Source organism: Myotis yumanensis, unplaced genomic scaffold (genome assembly GCF_028538775.1).
Source record: "Myotis yumanensis isolate MYYU_CA2020_CCGP unplaced genomic scaffold, mMyoYum1.0.hap1 SCAF_14, whole genome shotgun sequence".
Taxonomy (NCBI): domain Eukaryota; kingdom Metazoa; phylum Chordata; class Mammalia; order Chiroptera; family Vespertilionidae; genus Myotis; species Myotis yumanensis.
In genome coordinates, this window is record NW_027223765.1 from 10,820,376 (window position 1) to 10,840,538 (window position 20,163).

The window sequence follows — 20,163 nt, forward strand, 5'->3', positions numbered from 1 at the left end:
TCTTCTTGATGACAGTCCCTTTAAGAGACTGCATCTGGGTTATGTATCTTTGTTTCGCCGTTCTCACTTTGCTTGCTGCATGGCCTCTATGGAGGTACAATGCCTGCACACAGCAGGTGCTTAGTAAATGCATTGTTATTACTGAATGCATGTTGACAGAAAAAACAGCATTACCTCCCAATGTTACCTAGAATTTCACCTACACCAGTGGTCGGCAAACTCATTAGTCAACAGAGCCAAATATCAACAGTACAACGATTGAAATTTCTTTGGAGAGCCAAATTTTTTAAACTTAAACTATATAGGTAGGTACATTGTTATTAACTTAATTAGGGTACTCCTAAGGCTTAGGAAGAGCCACACTCAAGGGGCCAAAGATCCGAATGTGGCTCGCGAGCCACAGTTTGCCGACCACTGACCGACACGTTTTGTTTCTAAAGAGTGGAACCCAGGGGCCCAGGAGTAAAACAGGCAATGGACAGCCAAGTGCAGAAGGCCAGGGAAACTGATCTAAAGACAAGCAGGGAAGAACTGTAATTCTCAACTCTTCTGATTACCCTGCTGGCCAAGGGTGACTCTAGCTCCGAGGGACAGACAATTTCCAACAGGAGTGAGAGAAAGGAAATGGTCTCAGATGGAGCCTCGGGTCACACACAGACGATGAATGCTTTAGCTTTGGGCACAGCACATAACTCACTAGACCTCAGTTTTCTAGATGACAACTGAGAGTACTGAGTGATTCCTTCAGCTCCAGCCACTCATGACCTTAATGTTTTGCCAATATCGACAGGCATTCTCCTGCTCTACTTCGAAAATCGTGGGTCTTTATTGATGATTCATCAATTCTGTCTGTCACACCAACCTGCCACCATGGACCAAAATTACATATGACAGCATATCCTCCCCACTGTCACAAAAGACACATAAAGACAGGCTGTCGTGGAGAATTGTGGCACAAGAATACAGTCAGCAGACTCCTGCTTATGGCTTTAACATGGGATGTTTAAGTCTGCAGGCTTTCCACCAGCTCAAATGTTGCTCAGCAACGGTGGCAATGACCAAAGTTGGCGAAGTCACTGCCCACCAGTGAAAACTCTTAATCAAATATATTCTCACTTCTGAAGGTTGGGCGTCGTCCAGCCCTTTCTTTTGAAAACATGGCAGCGGCTGCTTCACCACCAGTGGCCAATGCTGTTCGTGGGGAGAAGAACCACATGCTATCAGAGTGCTTTGTCCTTAAGTCATGGAGATAAAAGGCTACCATTCCAAGAACTACAGCAGCTTCAACTATAAAAGCATCGAAGAGTTTCTAAGACTAAGAAGGCAGAGCCATTTACTAATCTGCCTAATATATACCCTAAAAAACTCCCATTGGTAAAACCAAGCCAGTCTTCCCTAGGCCAAGGTGAAAAGAAATGAGTAAAAGGAGAACTTCTAGACATTTAAAAGACCAAAGATATCCTTCTTTAAGAGAGCTTAAAAGCCCAAGAATGTTGCTCCTCCTGGGAAGAAGTACATCCTATAAAATATCTCTGGGAGTAAAACCAAACCTAACAAAAAGGAAGTGTAGTTCAGATGAGTGTTTTGTAGTGGATAGATGCTGTGAGTGAGAAGGCTTCTAACTGCTTTGATATTTGCCTGGATGCAATGGGCTCTATTAACCATGACAACATAGCGAATTTAAGCACTGAGCAACCTGGATTGTGAAACCTCCTCTGAGTGGGCTCCGTAACCCCCCCCCCCCACTCCCACGGAGTTGTACACTTTTTATTTTTGTCGGTAGGGGTACACTTGTCAAGCCAAAGCAGCATCTGCTCTTCTAAGCAATGCCTCTACTCCCACACTGTTTCTATCTCAAACTGTCTTTTCTGTTTCTTTGGAGATGGTGTGGCTTTAAGAACGTATACCTGTCTAGACAGGTAGCCATGAAAGGTTATCAAACTATCACCAAACTATCACCAAGGTGGCCCAGATGGACTACCAAGAATAAACTGTAATCTGACCAAGTATTACTCATTGCAGCGAGGGAAGCCAGACAGCACAGGAAGTATGGGGTGTCTCACCAGCATAGGATAGAAGACAATATAGGAGTTTAGATGGCATTTAAATGCAGCGGAGTTTCAATAGGTTTAAAGCAGAGCAGAGCTGTGTGAAGGAGTCTACTTCCTGTGTGGACTGCGTAGTGGACCCAGGGGCCTGTTTCTTTGGGGACTACACATTTAAGACAGAGGTGGGATATCTTGTTCAGCAACACCTATCTGAAACCTTGGACGTGAGATGTTGAGGCTGTTCCTCTGCGTGGGTCTTCTAGGCAGGAGTGTGAAGTTTTATTCTTCACTGATATCAATTCAAGTCAAACAGAAAGATGTGATAGTCTGTAATTTTAGAGGACAAGGTGAATCTGGTGGCTGTGGCACTGCAGAGCTCCAAGGGGACCTTGGGTCCTGCTGTCCTCTGTGTCTGTCATTCCAGCCTGATGAATGGCTGGGCAGATTACTTGCTAATTTTTACTGTCTCAAGTTAGAGATATAGAATCATAGAAGTGGAGAGAACTAGATGGGAGAAAAAGACAGGTGTGTGGAATGCCTCCAAGAATTATTGCTAATCATTTCCTTTCACCTTTCATCTAGGCTTAACACAGGTTGACACCCCTGAAGAGAAATCCCTTTATTCTAGCCCTTTCTCATTTCCTTACCATCCCTAATTCTTTAGTAAACTGTATCTTTAAAAAGAACTCAGGATATTGATAAATGTCACGAATTATCGCCCATGTTGAAAGAACAACATTGCAAGCATTTGATGATAAAATAATTATAGTCCTAAAACTGTAATATTGTAATATTTAGAACAGAATGCAGGTGGCCTCTCAGTGAAAAGACAATTAAATGAGAGTGAGTCATGCTCAATTAAGCACTTGGAGAAAAAAAAGTAAAACTCAACATGCCAAAGTGGCATTTTTAGTAAAAAGCAAATTTGTGAATGGGATTCCATTCCAAGCAGTTACCCATGAAGGCATGCTATAATTTATTGTGCAGCTCCTTTCCTCAAAGATGGACTGCTTTAAATGAATGATATTGCCATAAATCAAATATCAGTCATTTTGCTTTTCTAAATGGGTATTTATAAAACAGTGGTACTTCCATAAATAATTGCAATCACAAATATCTGTCTTAGGCAATGTCCCATATTTTGGAAAAAATGAGTAAATCTTCCAAAAAAATTATATTTTGCCTTCCAGTTAAGCTGCTTGAAGCAGAATTTTCCCATTGAATCCATTCTAGGGTATGGGCTCCTTTCAATGGACTCAAAGAGGGAGGGCCAAGGGGTGGGGAGCTTAGAAAAAGAGGTAGTGGGAAGGAGAGAGGTAAACTGCACCTACTCAAAGCAGTCAAGACTCTGAGGTCCATCTCCACCTGCATCCTCTTCATCCTTTTAACACACACACACACACACACACACACACACACAGAGGAATGCATGGGCACTGAGCAGGATATGAGCCTGGAACTGGGGTGGGTTTACTGGATTAGATACCAAAGAGGCAAGGTGGTGTCTCATGGAGCCAGAAACTGTATAGAAATGAGGGTAATGGAGAGATGAAAATAATGGGGTGCATCCTGATTAAACTGGGGATGCTGATGGGAGGGCTGTGATGCTAACTTGAATACTTATACTTAGGATTGTTTAAGGAGTAGAATGGGATCACTACCTAGAACTTGGAAAACACTGGTTTGGAGGTACTGTAATTGGGCCTAAAGTAGAGGTTTATAAAGTTCTTATTAATAGCTAGTGAGTAGTTTGATATAAAAATGAACAGCATTGCAAACTTCCAGAGATGGGTGGAAAAATCTAAAATTCCTACAAGTCCCTTATTATCAATAAAGACAAAGAATGAAAGCTAATTCAAATATTACAATATGCATGGGAAAGCACTTGGCTTTGGAACAAATTTGTTCCTAATTATAAAACCTGGCTTCTTTATAGACACTGTTTTCTCTGCTTGGAGTGAACTATTGAGGCAATTACAAACAAAAGTAGTTTCTTATCATGTAAGAAGGGATGGCAAATTAGTTTATAAATATTTAGCAGTTTTTAAGGCAAGCCAATAAAAAAGAACACAGTTTATTGTCCATCATGCTGAATAGAGTCCTGAAATAGTATTAAAATTAGATTGTTTTTCTCATTGGGAACTTCAGACATAATATTGTTATATAATACATTTTTTTCCTCCCAGGAGTCTAAGGGTTCAAATCAGGTTTGAATTTGGGTGCCATCATTATGAAATAAAGAGGAATTTGAAGTCAGTCCCAGAGATCACTATGGTGGGCCCAAATTTGATTCTGCAGCCTGATTTATTGGAATCGCTGTCTATAGAATTGTCGAGAGATGGGTATTTGTCAAACATCAGGTTTGTCCATCTCATACATGGCAGACCCAACAGGACCTATTTGTACTTTGTCCTATTTCTCTGTGAGCTGGTTTCACCCCACACTGGGGCAATGAAGAGATAAATGAAGTTTAACCCCAATTGCAAGTATTTAATGCTCACATCATTATAGTAATAAACAAGTAATAAATTGCTGCTATAAAGTAAGATAAAAATTGCCCCATTATTATCATCATCATCATTATTTTTTGGTGAGCTTACACGATTTCCTTGGAACCCTTCCGTGCATCTTAAATATATGTATATAATGAGCTTTCCTAATTTCATTTTAGGAAATGTGTTATGATGCATTACAGTTTACACAAATAAAAGTCTTGGAGAGCATTGCATCTATAAAGCATGAAGATAACTTATTGTTCTGGCAAATGATAAAACTGCTTACAGTGGCAGCTGTGATTTATGGAGGCAATTCAAACACACTTGGAAAGTATATTAGCTTTGCCTCTGCCCACAAAGGGCGCATTTGAGCAGGGTAGGACACTCCAATGATAAATTACAGACCAGATCCAAGTGAAGGCGATTGGCACATTAAATGCCTAAAGGCTCCAAATTACAGCAAGAATGTGCTTTCCATGATAATCCCTCACACGCAGTGGCATCTAGGGTAGGCAAAGAAACAAATTAATGCCTAATCGTTTTATGTTGTGATAGTGCTTTTAAAAAAAATAATGAAGCTTGTCTTGTTTTCATTAATGAAGGGATTGGCACTGCCATAGGCATTCAGTATTACCTTAAGCAGGTACGCTATTAAAACTACAACTGCTGGAGATTTACAAATTGGCTGCAGAATGGAACTTGGCAGAACCATGGGCCTATATTTTACCAAAGAATCCAACATGCCCAGTTTTCTCTTTAAAGAATTCAAACATGACTCTAGCTGCGTGACAAGCGTTAGAAACCCAGCAAGTTTCATGTTTAATGGAAGATCATTGAACAGAACATCTCACTTCCTTGGCTATTAGATACTCCCCATAAGTAGGAAAGGGAAGACAGAGTCTTCAGAATCACTGCCCATTTCTTCTGCAGGCTTCATGTGGTACTCAGGGCTACAACTACCCATCACTCATCGCTATCTATGTATGGAGCACTTACTAAGTAATCTACTGTCACCATTGCATTTAATCATTGATGAGCTAGTCCTAGGATTATCTGCATTTTGCAGATGAGAACACTAAAGCAGAGTGGTTAACGTCTTCAAGGTCACACAGCTGTAAAAGGCAGAGAGGTGAAGCCTGGTAATCTAACTCCTTAGATCTTATTCTTAACTATTCCATTATATAGGATACATTGTATGTAATAATTATTGAGGCAGGTCTAAAAGAATTTTTATCTTTCTATGTTTCTCATTTTGTATCTCAGTGGGAGGAAACTACTTACATTCAATTAATTTAATAAGTATTGAAAGCATTCCACTTGCATTTACATTTGCATGTCACCTCTTTGTTTCTTGGGGAGGCTGAGCTTTGTTCCACGGCAAGAAAGCACGCGAAATCATACCCCAGCTATGCCCCACTGACAAGAGGAATTGCTGATTGATGCTCAGCACGCTGTTGCTTCTTCACTTATGTAATAAACTGAAAGACCCAGGGCAAGAGAGAGGACCCAGTTAACTACACGTTATAGCATTTCTGTACCAGACCCCATGCTTTTCGTTCTTAGCTCAGCTGCTTAGCTATCACTCAGAATCAATGTCAGACTTGTTTCTAACAAGCTATGTTATCACCCTTTCCATGCAAATCAGAGCAAAAAAAAGGGGGTGGGGGCAAGGCAATCCTGCTTAGAATGTGACATGTTGACAGATGTAAACCAAGAAATGAACTATAGTCTTGAGGGTAAGAGCAGAAAATGGAACAAGGATGGACACTAACGTTTAAGTTCCTAAAATAAGTTGACTTTTTAAAAATGTATATTTTTTATTTTAGTCATCCTTAGAAATTCAACCTCCTTTGAAATCTTTGAGCTACAAAATAATTATTTGTAGAAACATTCAGTAATTTTTAATAATACTAAAAGGAGATGAAAAATTTGAAATGATGCCACTTAACACAGGATTTCTATGCTGGTACTGTGGGATGTCCCTACCTAAACCTCTAAATTGCCACTAAGTCAGTAGTGATTCCGAACCTAAGATGAATGTACTATATTCACTTCTGTGAAGTTTATCAGATTTTATGGTGACCCGAAAGGACTTGTGATTGCCAAAAACAGAACCCCTGGGTTACCATTTTGGTAATCCACCTGTCCCTTGGGATGAGGTAATGGCTCTCTTTCTTAATTGATGTAACTGCACAGTGAAAAGCATGGTGGAGGCAGCCATTACCTGACTCCTGAGGCATCTCAATGAGAGACGGGTGGATGTTACACACATGCCAAGATGTTTAAACAACTTTATCAGGTTCACAAACTCCAGTTCTTGGAAGACCTGGACAGGATTTGAAATCACAACATGGTGTGGACTCCCTTAGCTGTGTCCTAAGGCTATGAAAGAATCCATCTTCTACCAAGAGCTCAGTGGGAATGGAAATGCCCAAGACAGGCAGGATGATTCAAGTGGGAGAATTGTTAATCAGAATCACTGGGGTTTTAATGCACTCAAAGTATTATATTAGAGAACATTTTATGGGTTTCCTCAATCCTAGCTGTGTAATCATACAGAACCATTAATTATAGATCCATGTCCACAGGTTTTCCTCCATCACATTGAACTATTTGATCCTATATTTGTATCCTTTAAGATTCAGAAAACCTGGCCTATCTGAACATTTGAATCAGTGCATTTAGAAGAGAGAGAGTGAGAAAAGGACCCCTCCCACCAGAATTAAGTGATGTTGAGGAATGACGGTGCTCTATGGTTTACTTGGCTTTGTAGGCCCAATCTGGTTTTAAATTTCTAGCTGTCAATACAATGCTAAATGAAGACTTAACAAAATTTCAACATATAAAAGTCTTCAAATTAAGGTTAAATTATACACTTAGAATTATCCTTTCCAACATTTAGTCTTATTCTTTTTGAAATTGTACCATTTGTTCATTTAAGACATGTTGACTGTGTACCTGCTCTGTGAGGCTATCAGTATCAGGGATATAAGTAGTAAGTAGTCAGGGTTTTTTTTCTTTCCCTAGCTTTTTTGCCTTCATGAACCTAACATTTACTAGAAAGAAGGAGACATTAAAATAACAAAAATATATGTAGACCTTAAAGTTCCAGATTGAAGTACAATATACTAGTCTGAATAGCATCGCTCCTGTGTACATGTGCAATGCCAGTTGCCAATGTTACTGTTTTTATGTAGAAGAGCAATTAAGTAAAACCTGAGAAATAATATCAGCACTTCCCTAGCAGCATCACAAATATGGTGTTCAAGGTATGGTCTATCTTATTTACTAAACAAATAATATGTTCCATGTAATTACAGAATATCTCCGTAAATTTAGTTGATAAATAAGTGAAGAAATGGCAAATGACAACTGACTTATGGAAAAGAATTTAAAGTGTAAGGATTATAACCCACATGCGAGTGAGCGTGTATGTGTATATGTAGTTAACAAGTTTCTGACTTTGGTGCTGAGTGCTCTGTGTTTTGAAAAGGCTTTTACTTGTGTGTTATAGAATCACAATAGATTTGAAAGGATTCATAAGTGGGTGGTACCAGTGGCTTCAGTGAGGGATGACACTGGGTCTGTGTCTCCAGATATCCCAGGATTTCTGCCTGGGCTTAGTAGGGGCTCCATAAACACTTCCTTAATGAATGTCTGGCTGCAAAACTAGTGTTCTGCTTTCACTTGGGAACTAAACCTGGATTGAAACAGAACTCATGATATACCCTGAACCAACTTTTTGGCTAATATTTCCAGCGTCCCACTCTCCACATAATGCCCTTCCCTAACAGCATCACCATAACAAGATATTATGGATCTCTCCACCATACCTTAGCTTCCACTGTCTGTCATAAAGAATCACACTGGTTCTTCATTCCACTCAGATCATTCCCCGCCCCCCCCCCCCCGAGTATATTAAAATGTGCTCTTTAGAAACAGAGTAGAACACCAGCTTGGCTGACAGCCTCAGTGGGACACCTTCATGGGCATCAAGGCACAGAGAGGAGGAGGAGGTGGTGCAGGAAGGCTATTCTCCAGTGGAAAGTCCCTGCCTTCGTGTGCGCGATATTAATGTATAAAGAAGAAAGACTGTAAAGGTGCAGAGGCCCTACAAGTAGCTTTATCTTACAAAGAGTCAAAAACTCTGGCCAGGTGTCCTTTTTTTATGTACCTTGCCTACATCTAATTCCTTAGCCACCTCCTAATCTTAATAGACTCTGAACATATCCCTAAACACACAGAAAGCCAGCATCTGCTGTATCAGATGATATTCCTGACAACAGAGATACCTTTAAAAATATGAAAGGAAATGTGCCCCCAATTTGACCCTGATGGTATTCTGCCCCGTGGATTCTTTAGAACACAGGGAAGGAAGCAAATCAAAAGAATTCTTGAAGTGGGTTAGCTTTAGGCCAGCGTTCTTAAATACTAATGGCATATTAATGGCTTGAGGATGCATTTTGGAAAAGCTGATCTGCGTATTAGAATGAGTTATATTTAGTTTAAAAACAAAACAAAACAAAAAACCTCTTTGAAGATACTGGAGAAATGCATCTAACATACAGTGCTTGGGAGACGTGGTGCCCAGCCCTCAGCAATTCAGGAAAATCTAGCTATCTGCGTTATTTATTCAATACCCGCCCAAGGACAGGCAGAGAGAGAGAGAGAGAGAGAGAGAGAGACAGAGAGAGAGAGAGAGAAAGAGAGAGAGACAAACAAAAAACATCGATCGGGTGCCTCCTGTAAGCTCCCTGACCCGGGATGGAACACACAAACCAGGTATGAGCCCTGACGGGGACTGAACTGGCAACCTTTTGGTGCATGGGTTGACACTCCTACCAACTGAACCACTCCGGCAGGCTATCTGCATTTCGTAAACTAGTAAGCTCCCCTCTCCGTGGTAACGCAGGTGGAACATTTCTCTAGAAACAATAATTTAGGAGCCACGAGAGTGCATTTATGTTACATCACCACCTTTCCGAAGGAAGGGTCTACTCCCCATAGTTCTGTAGTGGGGTCTTTCACTTGAAAGTCTTTAAGAGTTTCCCTGAGTTTTCACGATGCCCCCACATTCGTCCAGGTATGTGATGTAGTTCTAGTGAATTGAGGAGGTTCACCTGGAGTCTTAAGACATCAGGCTCCCAGATGATTTATTTTCCTACCTCTGCACCTGTGAGCTCCCACCATAAAGCCATCTGTGGAGATTTCACAGGGGTTCTGGCTTCCCTGGAGACTCGCCCCTCCTCCCAAACCAACCGAGGCTGCTGCTACAAATCTAGCAGAAAGAGCCAGACGGCAGTTGTCACCGTAGAAGTGCTGGCTGTCATGACCAGGCGAGTGGACAGAATTCATGTCGCCAGTCTCCAGGACAGGCCCAGAGACCCGAGGGCCCCCAGGGGAGTGGCACAGGCAGAGAGCTCCCTGGTTGCTGAGAGCTGGCATTACCAACCCACATAATTTATAGTCAGTTACTGTCATCACAGACCAACAATAAGCACAACAACAAATTGTGGGGAGGAGAGGGAAAGAAAGCTTTTCATTGGCTGTTTCTCATAGACCCTTGAATAAATCTGAGCGTGTCCTTCTTAGGTTTTGCATCTCTGTTTATAAACACCCTCCCAGCTACAATGTGATGCTTAATACAGGGTGGGGCAAAAGTAGGTTTACAGTGGTTTGTATGAAAAATAGCTATTAATCATAGATAATATACAAGAATAAACTGTTTCACATACAACTGTACACCTACCTTCGCCCACCTCTGTATATTCCACCTACTTGCTGAGGGCATGATGTAATTCCTGCAGCACAGAGTGGCTCAAAATGGGAAGAAGCAAGTTGGGAGAACTTCTGTTTGTGTTCTGGTTGATTCCATTTGGCGGTAAAACAATCTCAGGTGCCAGGGCTGGCCGAAAACATGATAAGAACACGTTGGCAAAGCACACTGGCTTTCTGCTCTCAGTATCTTTCTTCATTCCCTCAGTTTAAAAAGCATGGGCAGGCTCTTAAAGCCAAAGGAGAGAAGACTCGGGAAAAACCGAACTTGCCCACAACTTGATCTTGGACTTCTAGCATCTTGAACTGCAAGGAAATGAATTTCAGTTGTTTACACCACCAGGGCAGAGACTCACTCTCTTACCTTTTCTACTTGTTATGAATAAGAGGTTAATCTATTGGTGGATTCTTAAATTCCTGATGTTCCAAAGTGAACAGGTAGTTTGATGACCAGGAAAAAGAAGAGGTAGCCTCCATTCGCTCAATACCCTTCAGCAACTGACAAGCTCAGCCACAGAATAATTTAGAAATTGACAACTCTATACGCATGTTCTCTATCATTGTTAAGAGGGAGAAAGTGGGTTGCGAAGAAGTTGAATTTGGGTCCACTGCTACAGGTTTATTGATTTCCAGGGGCACAGGGAGACCTTAGGACTTAAAATTGCATCAGTGAGTTCTGCATACTTGCTGAGTGAAGTCCCTGAAATTAGACTGCTTAAGATTCACCTTCTATAAATGCACATGTCTATTTTTAAGTGTTTGAGCTCATGGGGACTTACTTAGCAGCACACTAAATCATTGTGTCATATGTTCTGTCTGCCAAGTACTACATTAATTTTTACAGGAGTTATCCAACATGACATTGTGTCCTTCCCGAGTTTAAAAAATATCTTTTATACAAATTTCAGAGACCAAAAATAAATGTAAAAATAAGGGCCAGTAGTCATTTAAATTTAGTTCATCTGGACAACCACATTCACACACATACACAAACTTCTTAAAACCCAATTTCCTTTTCTATTTGAATGTTTAGAAAAGCTCAAGGCAACAATGAGAACATGCCCATTTCAGAGCTGAGCTGTTTTCATTAATGGGAAATAGAGCAAGTGGTTGGCAGTGGGGTCTTACAGCCTGTGGCTAAACCGATCAAAAGCACTGGCTCTCGTCTCAAGTGTGGCTTCCATGCCTGGCAGTCAGCAGTGCGAGGGGCACTAGGGAAGGAGGTGGGGAGCAAATGCTTCCCTGGGATTTTCTCCAACATGCCTGTTGCCAAGGAAACCACCTCCTTTGTGTGGTCTATTCAGAGGCTCTGGAGGTAGAGCTTAACTCAGAGTGTGAGCTCCTTGCATTGTGTCATTTTTAACAATGGAAAATTAAAGAGACAAAAATGGTTGACAGGAGGAGGACAAAGTACCCTGAAGTTCTGTAGAGTTGTCCCTGTGTTGGAAAAGCAGCAGCAAAGCCAATAAGAATAAGAAATACTTGGTGAATATAGAAGTTAAAGGAGATAAATGAGAGATTTGAAAGCCTTAGTTCCCCCCAACCCCCAAATATGTGCTTTCTTCTTGGCGAGGAACCCAGGAGCACAGGGACTACACCGAGAGACATTTCATGTTGTAATTGCTGCTTCTCTCCGAGGTACTGGGGGCGGGGCGGGGGGGGGGGGTGTGTCACGTGACCAAGGCAATGTGCTAGGCCTCCCTGGACCTATGAGGTTGGGGGTGGGGTGAATAATTATTGCTACTAACATTGTGTCACATATGATTATAAATTGACATTTACATTTTTCCATTTATTTGCTGCCAGTCTATAAAAATACAATGAATTCCTGCATGTTACACACTGCAACACTGTCAAATTCACTTATTAGTACTAGTACTTTTGTAGGCTGTTTTGAAAATTTTAGGTAAGCATGCATGCCATCTGCAAATGCAGGTTTACTTCCCCAAAACAGTGTCACAGAAATGTTGGAAGAATCAGTTATAATGAGGATTTTTGAATAGAGAAAAATGCTGCATTAATAAGAATGTGGCATGATCTATGATTTCAGTACAGGTATGTGTCCATAACATGCATAAACATAAGCTCAAAGGCAGAAAAAAGAAGAAGCAAAAATAGAATTCATTATTGTGGTAGTGGGAGTTTTTGTGTTTTTTAAAAAATTTCAGTACTGTTGAAAACAACAATTGTGTTGTTTTCACAATTTATAAAAAGTTACACACACATACACTACTAAACAACAAAATTAACATTAGGACTATCTTCTCTTTCTCCTAATTGATGCAGTTTTTAGCTACGGCAGGAGCTTTTCTCTCTGATTTAGTTTTTGTCCTTGGATTGTTCTCTTTGACTCACCCAGTAAAAGCCGAGCCTTTCCTGTCAGATAGATCTAATTGGTCCTAATTGGGGAAATCGAGGTCTCCATCAAAATTCACTAAAGAGCACTCGGACTTCTGTAATGGAACACCACACACTCTGGTTAGCACTGTCCTTGCCTAGAGGAACGATTAGAGTGATTTTTTTAAAAATATATTTTATTGATATTTTACAGAGAGGAAGGGAGAGGTATAGAGAGTTAGAAACATCGATGAGAGAGAAACATCGATCAGCTGCCTCCTGCACATCTCCTACTGGGGATGTGCCGCAACCCAGGTACATGCCCTTGACCGGAATCGAACCTGGGACCTTTCAGTCCGCAGGCCGGCGCTCTATCCACTGAGCCAAACCGGTTTCGGCAATTACAGTGATATTTGTTTATAAATTTTTTTCCTTGAGAAAAAAAAAATGCATGCAAACCTACTTGGAGCTAAGCTTGAAAGATTCTACTCTACTGCCTAGTCTTACAATACCATGGCGTGCGTACTCCATTACAGCGTCCTGCATTCCTGGCCTCTCTTCTGGCCCCTCTTTCTGCCATTTTTTTATTATTCTCGAAACAGTTATAACCCACCATAGCGCATAACAAGTGCAACGGTGCTGGACCTACTGCAAAAATCAAAAACCAAAACCAAGAGAGTAAGAACATCTGAGAGAATCTTAGAGATGCAATTTTAATGAGTCTCTGGGAGCCCCCAAGGAAGTGGTGTGGGAATCAGGGACATGTCAGCCGGCAATTAGGGGTTGGCGGGAGGCCTTGAAGGGCAGCACCATCTCTGCAGCCTGGGAGGCTGGGCTGACGGCTGTGGAGAGCACCTGGATGAAATCACAGAGGGAGGCCGACAACGGGGATTTGGACAACAGTGTGAGTGTGACGGCTTGTGCACGCCGCTGACATGTAGTCAGTGAGAGAGCATGTGCAAATAAGCCTCTGCCGTGACACCTGGGTCCATTAGTGACCCGACATGCGAGCCCCAGCAGCTCTGAAGAGGGCCCGTGAGTCCCTGTGGGTTAAAGGAATGATACTGACTCTCCTGGGCACACACAACCCTGTAGCCTTCCTGGGTGACAGTCCTTGTTGCTTGGCTCCAGAACCGTAACGTTCATGGGCCTCTCATTGGGACAGAGGGCCCTTGGCATTTTAGAGCTGGTGGGGCTGATTCCAGTTTTGTTCTTCTGCTGATGATTTGGGGAAAGGGCAAACTAGGGTGGAGGTTTGGCTGGGTTTAAATTGTGTCCCTGCACAAAGTAGCCACATGTGAAGACAGTGGGAAGAAGAAATAGCTTTCAAGAGCAAGATTTTCAGGGCTCTTCACTTCAGGGGTAGTATCCTTCCCAGTTACTGATTTGCAAATTGCTTTCCATTCAAAACTGGAGCAGTGGTATTTTAAGCAATCGTGAACCCCTTGGAAATGACTCATTTAAACACCAACTGAAAGCCTAACCATTTTTCTGTGGATACCACTGTATCTTTGAACTTGGACAGCAAGATAAAAGTAACATCGTTCAAGATGCTCTTCACTCTTTTATCACCACAGCTCTCTAAGTGAAATCCCAAATCCTGAGGGCTAACTTTACGCTGGCTCCCAGAACAGCAAAGTGGGCAGGAGATAAACAGCTAGCACTCTTTGTGCTCTGGGTCTAGACGGTGGGGAAAATTCTGCACATTCTTTGTAAGCATTTGAGTGTTAGATTTTTAGTGTCTTGTCTCATAATGCAGAGGAATGTGTTGAATGGAGAGAAATGAGACTGATAAAGGGAAAATGCAGACAACTAAAACATGATGTGGAAAACACCCAGAGTTTGAAGTGAAAAGCCTGTTTAATATAAGAAGAAAGGAAAAGATTAAAAGAGTTTAGAGAACTTGTGTAGAGTCAGTAACTAAAGACAGAAAATAAGAAAACAAATTTGAGAATGGGGTGGAGACTATGAGGAATTACAAAAAGGGGGCGCTGCCAAAGAAAAATGGAGTCACTCATAGATCCAGGTGACAACTGACAGCAGGAATTGTTGGAAATAAATGAACAAGAAATAAAAGGAATGGGGGAGGGGGGAGAAAACAAAATCCTTAAACTTTTCTTAATTTAGTTCCCCTACATCATTAGGTAAACCTGACACCTGGGATAAGGTGTTTGGGTTCTTTATTTTTTTTCTAAAGCATTCAGATTCCTTCTTAGAAAAACAGGAGGGTTACAGTTTTCAAAAACCAGAATTTTTATGTGGATCTTGTCACCTTTCTTTTCTTACCATCTCTAATTATTTTAAGCTACTGCTTTCCACTTGCTGTTGCATAATACAAGGAAAGTAGATAATGCTAATGCTATGATTTGCCTTACTTCCTATCTTTACAGAAAAGTTGGAATCCTAACCAACCCCGTAGTGCTTAACTACATAACAAATGAAAATGTAAACACCAGAAGTTACATGAAATGCAAAGTGCTAGAAAGCAGCTACTCCATATGTGTTAAGATAAATCCCTTTTCTTATAACTTCCCAGGGGACAGAGGGAACCCTGCCGTCTATATTGACTTGGGAACCTGTTTGATTTCCGGGCTTAAAAATAGCATGATTCCTATTATCGCTCCTAATAATGTTAACTTTCCCATAATCTCAGTTTAATACTTTTCATTCCCATTTCCATAAATGGAATAATTAGACCAATTAATGAAAGAAACATGAGCATTTCCATAGAAACCTTTTCCAGACTAATATTCTCAGAACAGCATGTTCCACACGGGCTTACCCATGTGACTCCCACTGATGTTAACAGAAATGAGACAATTAAATCCTCATGTAACTCTTAGCGAATTTACCCGCTGCTGTTAGTAACATCATGATGCCGACACCCCGAGTACAAACTGCTTCTTCAGGGCTTTCAAGTGGAACAATTTTGGGGTTGCTTCCCTGCGTGGTTATTGGTAACACATTTTTTCTCAAATTAAAAATATATGTTAATGGGCCTTTGAATATTAAAATGTAGGAAAAGTATACGTGGAATTCTTACACAAATAAGTCTGTGTTAAAATCATCAAATTTGGGAATGACAATTTCAGATAAAAGGAGAAAAGCCCACTGTCTATGTATTAATCTCTCTGATTGGTCATGCTGGTATTCCAAAGTCTTATTAGCTGTGGTGCTCCTTCTCCCCATCTCCAGCCGACCCCAAAGGCAGCAGAAAGTCAAGGTGAGGCATCATATGGACAAAGAAAGAGGAAAGGTTTCTTAACATAAAACCTCTCTCAATTCCATTGACTGCTTAATACACCAAGCTACAACTCCAGAATTCGCTGTCTCCTTTGCACAACTGCTCTGCTTAAACAAATTTATAGACTCCATTAAGGTACATTTTGCCCCATTCCAAATGTGTTTCAGAACACTAATAATCTTCCTTCTTCCTAGGAGCTGCTAATGGGAACAACATGCTAACACCACAAAAATATTCTACCTCAAAGGAACAACTAAAGCTAACAGTGTTCTTATTTATTGAACTTGTATGCAGACCTATTGGGAAAGGAACTAGGGGTTTGGCCTATTTCAAATATACACGTTTCATAGCTATTTATACCTTCCTGCCAGGGACACCCCGAGTCCATTCCTTTCCTATGCACTTAGAAGGAAAGACCTGCTGTGAACAAGGGGGGCTATACGAAGGTGGCCAGGGCCTGGTTATTCTCTGCCACCTGAAAGGAGTTGTGGTAGCAGCAGCATTACATTACATTTACAGAAAGTACCAAATTGCTAAGCCCATGATTGCAAACCTATTGTACCCCTGAAAGTGGCTCAAAGGTTCTACAACATATTCTTTGAAAAACGTGTTTATTCATTTATTAATGTGAATTGGTTTGTTCGGCTGGCTGTCTATTTATTTGATTTCACAACATTTAACTACAGTTTTTGCTGTAAAATTTATGTTTGAATTGAATGGCTGAGAGGTTTCCAATTAGCCTTTGAAATCTTTACATTCTCTTTCTCTCACAGACATTCCCTATGCATGCCAACATGAAAATAAGTACACACATTATTCATTCTTTCAACACTTATGAGTATTTGCTATGTAGCGGAATCATGCTGTATTTCTTTTCTAACTCATAATTTGCATTTGTAAACATTAACGCATTAATCCTAAGTGTTTACTAGCTATAATTCATAAAATAATATATGATGACTATGAAGTATTAGATTTGTGCCTAAAATACAAATAATGTCAAATAAAAGAGTAAATTTGGGTGGCGCTTTTCTTGTGCAGTGGCTTGTAGACACAGGTCAGTCAGGGCTAAGAACGTGCTGTCACCTTGTGCTGCTGATGGTAGGCCAGTAGCATGAGCATCACTGGTGAGTGTGCTAGAAATGCAGATTCTCAGAATGCACCCCGGAATTACTGCATCAAAATATGCATTGAGCAAGATACATATACACATTAAAGTGTGAGGAGCACTGGCATCCGAAACCCTCCCTTGAAAACCACACACCACATGAGAGGGTGGGCGTAGCATTTACAAGCTCCGTTAGGATGCTTTAGAGACCTAGAGTTCAACTGCTCTACCCGACAAGACAAAAGGCGCTTTGGACTTTCGACTCGTCTGTTCCTCTCTGAAACGAATGTCCTATTGTATAGTTTGTATTTTTGACAGGCAAACCCCCTCAAACTCTGCATTTCTTCCTTGAGGAACACACAACTGGTTTTCAGGGTATTAGAATGAAGGTTTGAATCAGTGCAATCTCTATGTTAATTCTCAGAATGACTCTTGGATCATGCTGTTATCCTATCATCCTTAGCAAAGTAAAACCAACAGGGTCTCCACTCCCTGACCTGGATTCCTCTTCCCTTCCCATCCCTCTGTATGCCTTGCTTTCTTTTACATAGATTTGCAATCTTTATCTCACCCATCATTCTTCTCTCTGATTAACTAGACAACAGAAAGCCTGGTGGAAGGCTTACTTCCATCTTCTCTGTCAGGGCAGGGGGAGATGATGGTGAAGCTCCAACTTCTCTCTAATGAAGGGCGGGGGGAGGGGGTGTCATGACATATATCCAAGTTTCCTGGATAGTTTCACTTCTCTTTCTGTGCTATCCTTAAAACCCGCATGTTAGATGGTACCTAGTTCAGTCAAGGGCCAAATCTCCCAGGTCAGACTCTGTCAGCTTAAATGAGCCTGCTATTCCACGTTGGGTGGGAGGCTGGCCTTCAGTTTCCTCATTTCTCAAAACTGAGTGATTAAACTCCATTTCTATTTCTACTATTCAGATCTCATGATGGCTGTTGGACAGAGTGTCAGAGCAAGTCCAAGGGAGACTTCTGTTGAAGAGAAAAGAAGCTCAAAAACTTCTGAAGACCTCACCATTGTCTCCTTCAAGAGATTCAAGTCCATAGGCTTAAAGAAACCTGGCAGAAGCCACGTGAGATTTTGCAATCGGATGCATTTTTGTAAGATGATCTTTTCATGATTTCTTTCTGAACTATACTTTGAAAAGTAAAACATTTTCATGAAAAATGTTCAATAAAACTGGCTTTTACCCTAAATGACTCATTCAGCAGATGGGTGGGAGGAGGGGGGATTTTAAAAAGCAGAGGTGAGGGGCATCTTTACAGTTTTCAGAATCCACACCAAATCCACACCAAATGACTTACTACAGACATAAGTTCACCCAATTAATTAAAATTCACCCAAGTTCTGTGGTTTTTCGCCCTTCCTGCTCTGCAGCCATCTTCTCTTTTTACTCTATTTTCATGATATTTAAGATGATGGTCTCTTAGGAAAGCAAAGCTGTTCGGTTGTCTGTTTTAAATAGTTATCCACATTATTATTCTACCTCAACCTAAAGTAATATTGCCTGGCATTAAGCAGCTGTATTGAAAGCTTGGCAAGTAAGAGATATAGGCAGCAACTTGTAGGAACTTACATATCAGCTATATATGATCAGAGGGCCTTTGCCTTATAGACTATTTCTATGGAATGTTTCTATATTATTTTAGGGAATGAAACCAAATAATAACATGCTCTGAATAACTCCCAACCTGGGTCTTTGGGGATACTGGGGACAAACTTTGCCTTGAGATTCATTTTAAAACTTTTAGAAGTCTTCTAATTGGAGTCATGAACATGCACCTCTCAGCAACTGATAAAACTAGTAGTTAGAAAATCAGCAAAAGCATATAAGTTCTGAACAACAAAATATGATCAGGATTTCATTAACATGAATAGAATGCTCCACACAACAACAGCAGAAAGCTCATGAAACATTCACCAAGATAGACAACATCCCGGGCCATCAAACCAACTTCAACAATTTTATAAGAATTTAAACAATGCAGAATGTGTTCTTTGACTATAACAGAAAATCTCTAAACACACAATACATCTCTACATAATCCACAGTTCCAAAAGGAAACCTCAAAAACTTAAAAACACCTAGAATATGTTTATGCGTAGCATATTCATTTTGTGTGGACACAGCTAAAGCAGAGCTGAAAAGGAAACCCATAGTACTAAATGCTTACATTAGAAAAAGTTTTCAAATCAATAATCTAATGATCTCCAGAAACTACAAAAAGTAGGGCAAAACCTAAAGTGAGCAGAAGAAAGAAAAGAATAAAGGTAAATGCAGAAGTCAACAAAATCGAAACAGTTAAACAATAGAAACAACCCATGAAACAAACAGCTAGTCCTTTGCAAATATCATTGAAATTGATAAAGCTAGCAAGATTGACAAAAATAAAACGAGAATTTAAAAATCACCAGTATCAAGAATGAAACAGGGTATCACAACATATCCTGTAGCTATTATAAGGATAATACATACTGCTAACAACTTAGATGAAATGGACACTTCTTCAATTACCACAAACTACCAAAAGTCAGCAAAGATGAGATAGTCTGAGTAGTCCTATAACCGTAATTGAATTCATAATTAAAAAGCTCTGGAAATTATCTTCAAATATAAAGTAAACAATCATGTTTCCAAAAATCTCCAGGCCCAGATGGTTTCACTGGAATATTCTATTAAATACTTTATCACCGATTTTACACAATTTCTTTCAAAACTGGTTAACCAAGAATTTGCATACATATAAGCATAACCCATACACAGACAATAGTGTGGTGAAGGCCTGGGGTGTGGGCTAGAAGGGGTCAATGGGGAGGAAAGGGGACATCTGTAATACTTTCAATAAAGGTAAATTTTTAAAAATTAAAAGAGAAACACTTCCCAATTCATTTTATGATGCCAGTATTATTCTGATACCAAACCATGATTTATCATCCCCAAAAGCCCATTTACAAATGCGTATAGGACCTTACAAGCACATTTTAGTTTCTTTTAGGATATGGCCACGATTTTGGAGAGCCAAGAATCACGCTACATATATTTCCTTTTAAGTGGAGTTGGAGACACTATCTTATAGGAATTCTCCCTGCCTTTTCCAATGTATGATTTATGCATAAGCCACTCTCTGTCATCTGCTGTTGTC

General features: G+C 40.5%; 1 protein-coding gene and 1 long non-coding RNA gene across 15 annotated transcripts in view; one reads left to right on the forward strand and one right to left on the reverse strand.

Annotated features, from left to right (window-relative positions):
* Window positions 1–18,194, forward strand: part of LOC138992775 (uncharacterized) — an 89,919-nt gene extending 71,725 nt beyond the window's left edge. Inside the window, exon 4 of the long non-coding RNA XR_011468135.1 lies at window positions 17,941–18,194. This is a non-coding gene — a long non-coding RNA (uncharacterized lncRNA). The remainder of the gene's footprint in view (window positions 1–17,940) is intronic.
* Window positions 1–20,163, reverse strand: part of ARPP21 (cAMP regulated phosphoprotein 21) — a 143,556-nt gene that overhangs the window by 21,693 nt on the left and 101,700 nt on the right. The gene's annotated exons all lie outside the window — the stretch shown is intronic.